A 13,071-nucleotide genomic window follows, 5' to 3' on the forward strand; every position below is an offset into this window, starting at 1 on the left:
CCCCATTCTAAACACACTGCCCCATTCTAAACACACTGCCCCATGCTAAACACACTGCACCATTCCAAACACACTGCACCATTCTAAACACACTGCCCCATTCTAAATACACTGCACCATTCCAAACACACTGGCCCATTCTAAACACACTGCCCCATGCTAAACACACTGCACCATTCTAAACACACTGCCCCATTCCAAACACACTGCACCATTCTAAACACACTCCCCCATTCTAAAAACACTGCACCATTCCAAACACACTGCACCATGCTAAACACACTGCCCCGTTCTAAACACACTGCCCCATTCTAAACACACTGCCCCATTCTAAACACACTGCCCCATTCTAAACACACTGCACCATTCTAAACACACTGCACCATTCCAAACACACTGCACCATTCTAAACACACTGCACCATGCTAAACACACTGCCCCATTCCAAACACACTGCCCCATTCCAAACACAATGCACCGTTCTAAACACACTGCACCATTCTAAACACACTGCCCCATGCCAAACACACTGCACCATTCTAAACACACTGCCCCATGCTAAACACACTGCCCCATGCCAAACACACTGCACCATTCCAAACACACTGCACCATTCTAAACACACTGCCCCATTCTAAATACACTGCACCATTCCAAACACACTGGCCCATTCTAAACACACTGCCCCATGCTAAACACACTGCACCATTCTAAACACACTGCCCCATTCCAAACACACTGCACCATTCTAAACACACTCCCCCATTCTAAAAACACTGCACCATTCCAAACACACTGCACCATGCTAAACACACTGCCCCGTTCTAAACACACTGTCCCATTCTAAACACACTGCCCCATTCTAAACACACTGCCCCATTCTAAACACACTGCACCATTCTAAACACACTGCACCATTCCAAACACACTGCACCATTCTAAACACACTGCACCATGCTAAACACACTGCCCCATTCCAAACACACTGCCCCATTCCAAACACAATGCACCGTTCTAAACACACTGCACCATTCTAAACACACTGCCCCATGCCAAACACACTGCACCATTCTAAACACACTCCCCCATTCTAAAAACACTGCACCATTCCAAACACACTGCACCATGCTAAACACACTGCCCCGTTCTAAACACACTGCCCCATTCTAAACACACTGCCCCATTCTAAACACACTGCCCCATTCTAAACACACTGCACCATTCTAAACACACTGCACCATTCCAAACACACTGCACCATTCTAAACACACTGCACCATGCTAAACACACTGCCCCATTCCAAACACACTGCCCCATTCCAAACACAATGCACCGTTCTAAACACACTGCACCATTCTAAACACACTGCCCCATGCCAAACACACTGCACCATTCTAAACACACTGCCCCATGCTAAACACACTGCCCCATGCCAAACACACTGCACCATTCCAAACACACTGCACCATTCTAAACACACTGCCCCATTCTAAATACACTGCACCATTCCAAACACACTGGCCCATTCTAAACACACTGCCCCATGCTAAACACACTGCACCATTCTAAACACACTGCCCCATGCTAAACACACTGCCCCATGCCAAACACACTGCACCATTCCAAACACACTGCACCATTCTAAACACACTGCCCCATTCTAAATACACTGCACCATTCCAAACACACTGGCCCATTCTAAACACACTGCCCCATGCTAAACACACTGCACCATTCTAAACACACTGCCCCATTCCAAACACACTGCACCATTCTAAACACACTCCCCCATTCTAAAAACACTGCACCATTCCAAACACACTGCACCATGCTAAACACACTGCCCCGTTCTAAACACACTGCCCCATTCTAAACACACTGCCCCATTCTAAACACACTGCCCCATTCTAAACACACTGCACCATTCTAAACACACTGCACCATTCTAAACACACTGCACCATGCTAAACACACTGCCCCATTCCAAACACACTGCCCCATTCCAAACACAATGCACCGTTCTAAACACACTGCACCATTCTAAACACACTGCCCCATGCCAAACACACTGCACCATTCTAAACACACTGCCCCATGCTAAACACACTGCCCCATGCCAAACACACTGCACCATTCCAAACACACTTCACCATTCTAAACACACTGCCCCATTCTAAACACACTGCCCCATTCCAAACAAACTGCCCCATTCTAAACACACTGCCCCATGCTAAACACACTGCCCCATTCTAAACACACTGCCCCATGCTAAACACACTGCCCCATGCTAAACACACTGCCCCATGCTAAACACACTGCCCCATTCTAAACACACTGCCCCATTCTAAACACACTGCCCCATGCTAAACACACTGCACCATTCCAAACACACTGCACCATTCTAAACACACTGCCCCATTCCAAACACACTGCACCATTCTAAACACACTCCCCCATTCTAAACACACTGCACCATTCCAAACACACTGCCCCATGCTAAACACACTGCCCCATTCTAAACACACTGCCCCATGCCAAACACACTGCACCATTCTAAACACTGCACCATTCTAAACACACTGCACCATTCTAAACACACTGCCCCATTCCAAACACACGGCCCCATTCTAAACACACTGCCACATGCCAAACACACTTCCCCATTCTAAACACACTGCACCATTCTAAACACACTCCCCCATTCTAAACACACTGCACCATTCCAAACACACTGCACCATGCTAAACACACTGCCCCGTTCTAAACACACTGCCCCATTCTAAACACACTGCACCATTCCAAACACACTGCACCATTCTAAACACACTGCACCATGCTAAACACACTGCCCCATGCCAAACACACTGCCCCATTCCAAACACAATGCACCGTTCTAAACACACTGCCACATTCCAAACACACTGCCCCATGCCAAACACACTGCCCCATTCCAAACACACTGCCCCATTCCAAACACACTGCTCCATGCTAAACACACTGCACCATTCTAAACACACTGCACCATTCTAAACACACTGCCCCATTCCAAACAAACTGCACCATGCTAAACACACTGCACCATTCCAAACACACTGCACCATTCCAAACACACTGCCCCATTCTAAACACACTGCCCCATTCTAAACACACTGCACCATTCCAAACACACTTCACCATTCTAAACACACTGCCCCATTCTAAACACACTGCCCCATTCCAAACGAACTGCCCCATTCTAAACACACTGCCCCATGCTAAACACACTGCCCCATTCTAAACACACTGCCCCATTCTAAACACACTGCCCCATGCTAAACACACTGCATCATTCCAAACACACTGCACCATTCTAAACACACTGCCCCATTCCAAACACACTGCCCCATTCTAAACACACTGCCCCATTCTAAACACACTGCACCATTCTAAACACACTGCCCCATTCCAAACACACTGCACCATTCCAAACACACTGCCCCATGCTAAACACACTGCCCCATGCCAAACACACTGCACCATTCCAAACACACTGCACCATTCTAAACACACTGCCCCATTCTAAACACACTGCACCATTCCAAACACACTGGCCCATTCTAAATACACTGCACCATTCCAAACACACTTCCCCAATCCTAACACACTGCCCCATTCCAAACACACTGCCCCATTCTAATCACACTGCACCATTCCAAACACACTGCCCCATGCTAAACACACTGCCCCATTCTAAACACACTGCCCCATGCCAAACACACTGCACCATTCTAAACACTGCACCATTCTAAACACACTGCCCCATTCCAAACACACGGCCCCATTCTAAACACACTGCCACATGCCAAACACACTGCACCATTCTAAACACACTGCACCATTCTAAACACACTCCCCCATTCTAAACACACTGCACCATTCCAAACACACTGCACCATGCTAAACACACTGCCCCGTTCTAAACACACTGCCCCATTCTAAACACACTGCCCCATTCTAAACACAATGCACCATTCTAAACACACTGCACCATTCTAAACACACTGCACCATTCCAAACACACTGCACCATTCCAAACACACTGCACCATTCTAAACACACTGCACCATGCTAAACACACTGCCCCATGCCAAACACACTGCCCCATTCCAAACACAATGCACCGTTCTAAACACACTGCACCATTCTAAACACACTGCACCATTCTAAACAGACTGCCCCATGCCAAAGACACTGCCACATTCCAAACACAATGCCCCATGCCAAACACACTGCCCCATTCCAAACACACTGCCCCATGCTAAACACACTGCACCATTCTAAACACACTGCCCCATTCCAAACACACTGCACCATTCTAAACACACTCCCCCATTCTAAACACACTGCACCATTCCAAACACACTGCCCCATGCTAAACACACTGCACCATGCTAAACACACTGCCCCGTTCTAAACACACTGCCCCATTCTAAACACACTGCCCCATTCTAAACACACTGCCCCATTCTAAACACACTGCACCATTCTAAACAGACTGCACCATTCTAAACACACTGCACCATGCTAAACACACTGCCCCATGCTAAACACACTGCACCATTCTAAACACACTGCACCATGCTAAACACACTGCCCCGTTCTAAACACACTGCCCCATGCCAAACACACTGCCCCATTCCAAACACAATGCACCGTTCTAAACACACTGCACCATTCTAAACACACTGCCCCATGCCAAACACACTGCACCATTCTAAACACACTGCCCCATGCTAAACACACTGCCCCATGCCAAACACACTGCACCATTCCAAACACACTGCACCATTCTAAACACACTGCCCCATTCTAAACACACTGCACCATTCCAAACACACTTCACCATTCTAAACACACTGCCCCATTCTAAACACACTGCCCCATTCCAAACAAACTGCCCCATTCTAAACACACTGCCCCATGCTAAACACACTGCCCCATTCTAAACACACTGCCCCATTCTAAACACACTGCCCCATGCTAAACACACTGCACCATTCCAAACACACTGCACCATTCTAAACACACTGCCCCATTCCAAACACACTGCCCCATTCTAAACACACTGCCCCATTCTAAACACACTGCCCCATTCCAAACACACTGCCCCATTCTAAACACACTGCCCCATGCTAAACACACTGCCCCATGCTAAACACACTGCCCCATTCTAAACACACTGCCCCATTCTAAACACACTGCCCCATGCTAAACACACTGCACCATTCCAAACACACTGCACCATTCTAAACACACTGCCCCATTCTAAACACACTGCACCATTCCAAACACACTGCCCCATGCTAAACACACTGCCCCATTCTAAACACACTGCCCCATGCCAAACACACTGCACCATTCTAAACACACTGCACCATTCTAAACACACTGCCCCATTCCAAACACACGGCCCCATTCTAAACACACTGCCACATGCCAAACACACTGCACCATTCTAAACACACTGCACCATTCTAAACACACTCCCCCATTCTAAACACACTGCACCATTCCAAACACACTGCACCATGCTAAACACACTGCCCCGTTCTAAACACACTGCCCCATTCTAAACACACTGCACCATTCCAAACACACTGCACCATTCTAAACACACTGCACCATGCTAAACACACTGCCCCATGCCAAACACACTGCCCCATTCCAAACACACTGCACCATTCCAAACACACTGCCCCATGCTAAACACACTGCCCCATGCCAAACACACTGCCCCATTCCAAACACACTGCACCATTCTAAACACACTGCCCCATTCCAAACACACTGCCCCATTATAAACACACTGCCCCATTCTAAACACACTGCACCATTCCAAACACACTTCCCCAATCCTAACACACTGCCCCATTCCAAACACACTGCCCCATTATAATCACACTGCACCATTCCAAACACACTGCCCAATGCTAAACACACTGCCCCATTCTAAACACACTGCCCCATGCCAAACACACTGCACCATTCTAAACACTGCACCATTCTAAACACACTGCACCATTCTAAACACACTGCCCCATTCCAAACACACGGCCCCATTCTAAACACACTGCCACATGCCAAACACACTGCACCATTCTAAACACACTGCACCATTCTAAACACACTCCCCCATTCTAAACACACTGCACCATTCCAAACACACTGCACCATGCTAAACACACTGCCCCGTTCTAAACACACTGCCCCATTCTAAACACACTGCCCCATTCTAAACACAATGCACCATTCTAAACACACTGCACCATTCCAAACACACTGCACCATTCCAAACACACTGCACCATTCTAAACACACTGCACCATGCTAAACACACTGCCCCATGCCAAACACACTGCCCCATTCCAAACACAATGCACCGTTCTAAACACACTGCACCATTCTAAACACACTGCCCCATGCCAAACAAACTGCACCATTCTAAACACACTGCCCCATGCCAAACACACTGCCACATTCCAAACACACTGCCCCATGCCAAACACACTGCCCCATTCCAAACACACTGCCCCATGCTAAACACACTGCACCATTCTAAACACACTGCACCATTCTAAACACACTGCCCCATTCCAAACACACTGCCACATTCCAAACACACTGCCCCATGCCAAACACACTGCCCCATTCCAAACACACTGCCCCATTCCAAACACACTGCCCCATGCTAAACACACTGCACCATTCTAAACACACTGCACCATTCTAAACACACTGCCCCATTCCAAACACACTGCACCATGCTAAACACAATGCACCATTCCAAACACACTGCACCATTCCAAACACACTGCCCCATTCTAAACACACTGCCCCATTCTAAACACACTGCACCATTCAAAACACACTTCACCATTCTAAACACACTGCCCCATTCTAAACACACTGCCCCATTCTAAACACACTGCACCATTCAAAACACACTTCACCATTCTAAACACACTGCCCCATTCTAAACACACTGCCCCATGCCAAACACACTGCCCCATTCCAAACACAATGCACCGTTCTAAACACACTGCACCATTCTAAACACACTGCACCATTCTAAACACACTGCACCATTCTAAACAGACTGCCCCATGCCAAAGACACTGCCACATTCCAAACACAATGCCCCATGCCAAACACACTGCCCCATTCCAAACACACTGCCCCATTCCAAACACACTGCCCCATGCTAAACACACTGCACCATTCTAAACACACTGCCCCATTCCAAACACACTGCACCATTCTAAACACACTCCCCCATTCTAAACACACTGCACCATTCCAAACACACTGCCCCATGCTAAACACACTGCACCATGCTAAACACACTGCCCCGTTCTAAACACACTGCCCCGTTCTAAACACACTGCCCCATTCTAAACACACTGCCCCATTCTAAACACACTGCACCATTCTAAACACACTGCACCATTCTAAACACACTGCACCATGCTAAACACACTGCCCCATGCTAAACACACTGCACCGTTCTAAACACACTGCACCATGCTAAACACACTGCCCCGTTCTAAACACACTGCCCCATGCCAAACACACTGCCCCATTCCAAACACAATGCACCGTTCTAAACACACTGCACCATTCTAAACACACTGCCCCATGCCAAACACACTGCACCATTCTAAACACACTGCCCCATGCTAAACACACTGCCCCATGCCAAACACACTGCACCATTCCAAACACACTGCACCATTCTAAACACACTGCCCCATTCTAAACACACTGCACCATTCCAAACACACTTCACCATTCTAAACACACTGCCCCATTCTAAACACACTGCCCCATTCCAAACAAACTGCCCCATTCTAAACACACTGCCCCATGCTAAACACACTGCCCCATTCTAAACACACTGCCCCATTCTAAACACACTGCCCCATGCTAAACACACTGCACCATTCCAAACACACTGCACCATTCTAAACACACTGCCCCATTCCAAACACACTGCCCCATTCTAAACACACTGCCCCATTCTAAACACACTGCCCCATTCCAAACAAACTGCCCCATTCTAAACACACTGCCCCATGCTAAACACACTGCCCCATGCTAAACACACTGCCCCATTCTAAACACACTGCCCCATTCTAAACACACTGCCCCATGCTAAACACACTGCACCATTCCAAACACACTGCACCATTCTAAACACACTGCCCCATTCTAAACACACTGCACCATTCCAAACACACTGCCCCATGCTAAACACACTGCCCCATTCTAAACACACTGCCCCATGCCAAACACACTGCACCATTCTAAACACTGCACCATTCTAAACACACTGCACCATTCTAAACACACTGCCCCATTCCAAACACACGGCCCCATTCTAAACACACTGCCACATGCCAAACACACTGCACCATTCTAAACACACTGCACCATTCTAAACACACTCCCCCATTCTAAACACACTGCACCATTCCAAACACACTGCACCATGCTAAACACACTGCCCCGTTCTAAACACACTGCCCCATTCTAAACACACTGCACCATTCCAAACACACTGCACCATTCTAAACACACTGCACCATGCTAAACACACTGCCCCATGCCAAACACACTGCCCCATTCCAAACACACTGCACCATTCCAAACACACTGCCCCATGCTAAACACACTGCCCCATGCCAAACACACTGCCCCATTCCAAACACACTGCACCATTCTAAACACACTGCCCCATTCCAAACACACTGCCCCATTCTAAACACACTGCCCCATTCTAAACACACTGCACCATTCCAAACACACTTCCCCAATCCTAACACACTGCCCCATTCCAAACACACTGCCCCATTATAATCACACTGCACCATTCCAAACACACTGCCCAATGCTAAACACACTGCCCCATTCTAAACACACTGCCCCATGCCAAACACACTGCACCATTCTAAACACTGCACCATTCTAAACACACTGCACCATTCTAAACACACTGCCCCATTCCAAACACACGGCCCCATTCTAAACACACTGCCACATGCCAAACACACTGCACCATTCTAAACACACTGCACCATTCTAAACACACTCCCCCATTCTAAACACACTGCACCATTCCAAACACACTGCACCATGCTAAACACACTGCCCCGTTCTAAACACACTGCCCCATTCTAAACACACTGCCCCATTCTAAACACAATGCACCATTCTAAACACACTGCACCATTCTAAACACACTGCACCATTCCAAACACACTGCACCATTCTAAACACACTGCACCATGCTAAACACACTGCCCCATGCCAAACACACTGCCCCATTCCAAACACAATGCACCGTTCTAAACACACTGCACCATTCTAAACACACTGCCCCATGCCAAACAAACTGCACCATTCTAAACACACTGCCCCATGCCAAACACACTGCCACATTCCAAACACACTGCCCCATGCCAAACACACTGCCCCATTCCAAACACACTGCCCCATTCCAAACACACTGCCCCATGCTAAACACACTGCACCATTCTAAACACACTGCACCATTCTAAACACACTGCCCCATTCCAAACACACTGCACCATGCTAAACACAATGCACCATTCCAAACACACTGCACCATTCCAAACACACTGCCCCATTCTAAACACACTGCCCCATTCTAAACACACTGCACCATTCAAAACACACTTCACCATTCTAAACACACTGCCCCATTCTAAACACACTGCCCCATTCTAAACACACTGCACCATTCAAAACACACTTCACCATTCTAAACACACTGCCCCATTCTAAACACACTGCCCCATGCCAAACACACTGCCCCATTCCAAACACAATGCACCGTTCTAAACACACTGCACCATTCTAAACACACTGCCCCATGCCAAACAAACTGCACCATTCTAAACACACTGCCCCATGCCAAACACACTGCCACATTCCAAACACACTGCCCCATGCCAAACACACTGCCCCATTCCAAACACACTGCCCCATTCCAAACACACTGCCCCATGCTAAACACACTGCACCATTCTAAACACACTGCACCATTCTAAACACACTGCCCCATTCCAAACACACTGCACCATGCTAAACACAATGCACCATTCCAAACACACTGCACCATTCTAAACACACTGCCCCATTCCAAACACACTGCACCATGCTAAACACAATGCACCATTCCAAACACACTGCACCATTCCAAACACACTGCCCCATTCTAAACACACTGCCCCATTCTAAACACACTGCACCATTCAAAACACACTTCACCATTCTAAACACACTGCCCCATTCTAAACACACTGCCCCATGCCAAACACACTGCACCATTCCAAACACACTGCACCATTCTAAACACACTGCCCCATTCTAAACACACTGCACCATTCCAAACACACTGGCCCATTCTAAATACACTGCACCATTCCAAACACACTTCCCCAATCCTAACACACTGCCCCATTCTAAACACACTGCACCATTCCAAACACACTGCACCATTCCAAACACACTGCCCCATGCTAAACACACTGCCCCATGCCAAACACACTGCACCATTCCATACACACTGCACCATTCTAAACACACTGCCCCATTCTAAACACACTGCACCATTCCAAACACACTGGCCCATTCTAAATACACTGCACCATTCCAAACACACTTCCCCAATCCTAACACACTGCCCCATTCCAAACACACTGCCCCATTCTAATCACACTGCACCATTCCAAACACACTGCCCCATGCTAAACACACTGCCCCATTCTAAACACACTGCCCCATGCCAAACACACTGCACCAGTCTAAACACTGCACCATTCTAAACACACTGCCCCATTCCAAACACACGGCCCCATTCTAAACACACTGCCACATGCCAAACACACTGCACCATTCTAAACACACTGCACCATTCTAAACACACTCCCCCATTCTAAACACACTGCACCATTCCAAACACACTGCACCATGCTAAACACACTGCCCCGTTCTAAACACACTGCCCCATTCTAAACACACTGCCCCATTCTAAACACAATGCACCATTCCAAACACACTGCACCATTCCAAACACACTGCACCATTCTAAACACACTGCACCATGCTAAACACACTGCCCCATGCCAAACACACTGCCCCATTCCAAACACACTGCACCGTTCTAAACACACTGCACCATTCTAAACACACTGCCCCATGCCAAAAAAACTGCACCATTCTAAACACACTGCCCCATGCCAAACACACTGCCACATTCCAAACACACTGCCCCATGCCAAATACACTGCCCCATTCCAAACACACTGCCCCATTCCAAACACACTGCCCCATGCTAAACACACTGCACCATTCTAAACACACTGCACCATTCTAAACACACTGCCCCATTCCAAACACACTGCACCATGCTAAACACACTGCACCATTCCAAACACACTGCACCATTCTAAACACACTGCCCCATTCCAAACACACTGCCCCATTCTAAACACACTGCCCCATTTTAAACACACTGCACCATTCTAAACACACTGCCCCATTCCAAACACACTGCCCCATGCTAAACACACTGCCCCATGCCAAACATACTGCACCATTCCAAACACACTGCACCATTCTAAACACACTGCCCCATTCTAAACACACTGCCCCATGCTAAACACACTGCCCCATGCCAAACACACTGCCCCATTCCAAACACACTGCACCATTCTAAACACACTGCCCCATTCTAAACACACTGCACCATTCTAAACACACTGCCCCATTCCAAACACACTGCCCCATGCCAAACATACTGCACCATTCCAAACACACTGCACCATTCTAAACACACTGCCCCATTCTAAACACACTGCCCCATGCTAAACACACTGCCCCAATCCAAACACACTGCCCCATTCCAAACACACTGCACCATTCTAAACACACTGCCCCATTCTAAACACACTGCACCATTCCAAACACACTGCCCCATTCTAAACACGCTGCACCATTCCAAACACACTTCCCAAATCCTAAGACACTGCCCCATTCCAAACACACTGCTCCATTCTAATTACACTGCACCATTCCAAACACACTGCCCCATGCTAAACACACTGCCCTATTCTAAACACACTGCCCCATGCCAAACACACTGCACCATTATAAACACTGCACCATTCTAAACACACTGCACCATTCTAAACACACTGCCCCATTCCAAACACACGGCCCCATTCTAAACACACTGCCACATGCCAAACACACTGCACCATTCTAAACACACTGCACCATGCTAAACAAACTGCACCATTCTAAACACACTGCACCATTCTAAACACACTGCACCATTCCAAACACACTGCACCATTCTAAACACACTGCCCCATGCCAAACACACTGCACCATTCTAAACACACTGCACCATTCTAAACACACTGCCCCATTCCAAACACACTGCACCATGCTAAACACACTGCACCATTCCAAACACACTGCACCATTCTAAACACACTGCCCCATTCCAAACACACTGCCCCATTCTAAACACAATGCCCCATTCTAAACACACTGTCCCATTCCAAACACACTGCCCCATGCTAAACACACTGCACCATTCTAAACACACTGCACCATTCTAAACACACTGCCCCATTCCAAACACACTGCACCATGCTAAACACACTGCACCATTCCAAACACACCGCACCATTCTAAACACACTGCCCCATTCCAAACACACTGCCCCATTCTAAACACAATGCCCCATTCTAAACACACTGCACCATTCTAAACACACTGCCCCATTCCAAACACACTGCACCATTCTAAACACACTGCACCATTCCAAACACACTGCACCATTCTAAACACACTGCACCATGCTAAACACACTGCCCCATGCCAAACACACTGCCCCATTCCAAACACAATGCACCATTATAAACACTGCACCATTCTAAACACACTGCACCATTCTAAACACACTGCCCCATTCCAAACACACGGCCCCATTCTAAACAC

Source organism: Salvelinus fontinalis, chromosome 1, assembly GCF_029448725.1.
Source record: "Salvelinus fontinalis isolate EN_2023a chromosome 1, ASM2944872v1, whole genome shotgun sequence".
NCBI classification, from domain to species: Eukaryota; Metazoa; Chordata; class Actinopteri; order Salmoniformes; family Salmonidae; genus Salvelinus; species Salvelinus fontinalis.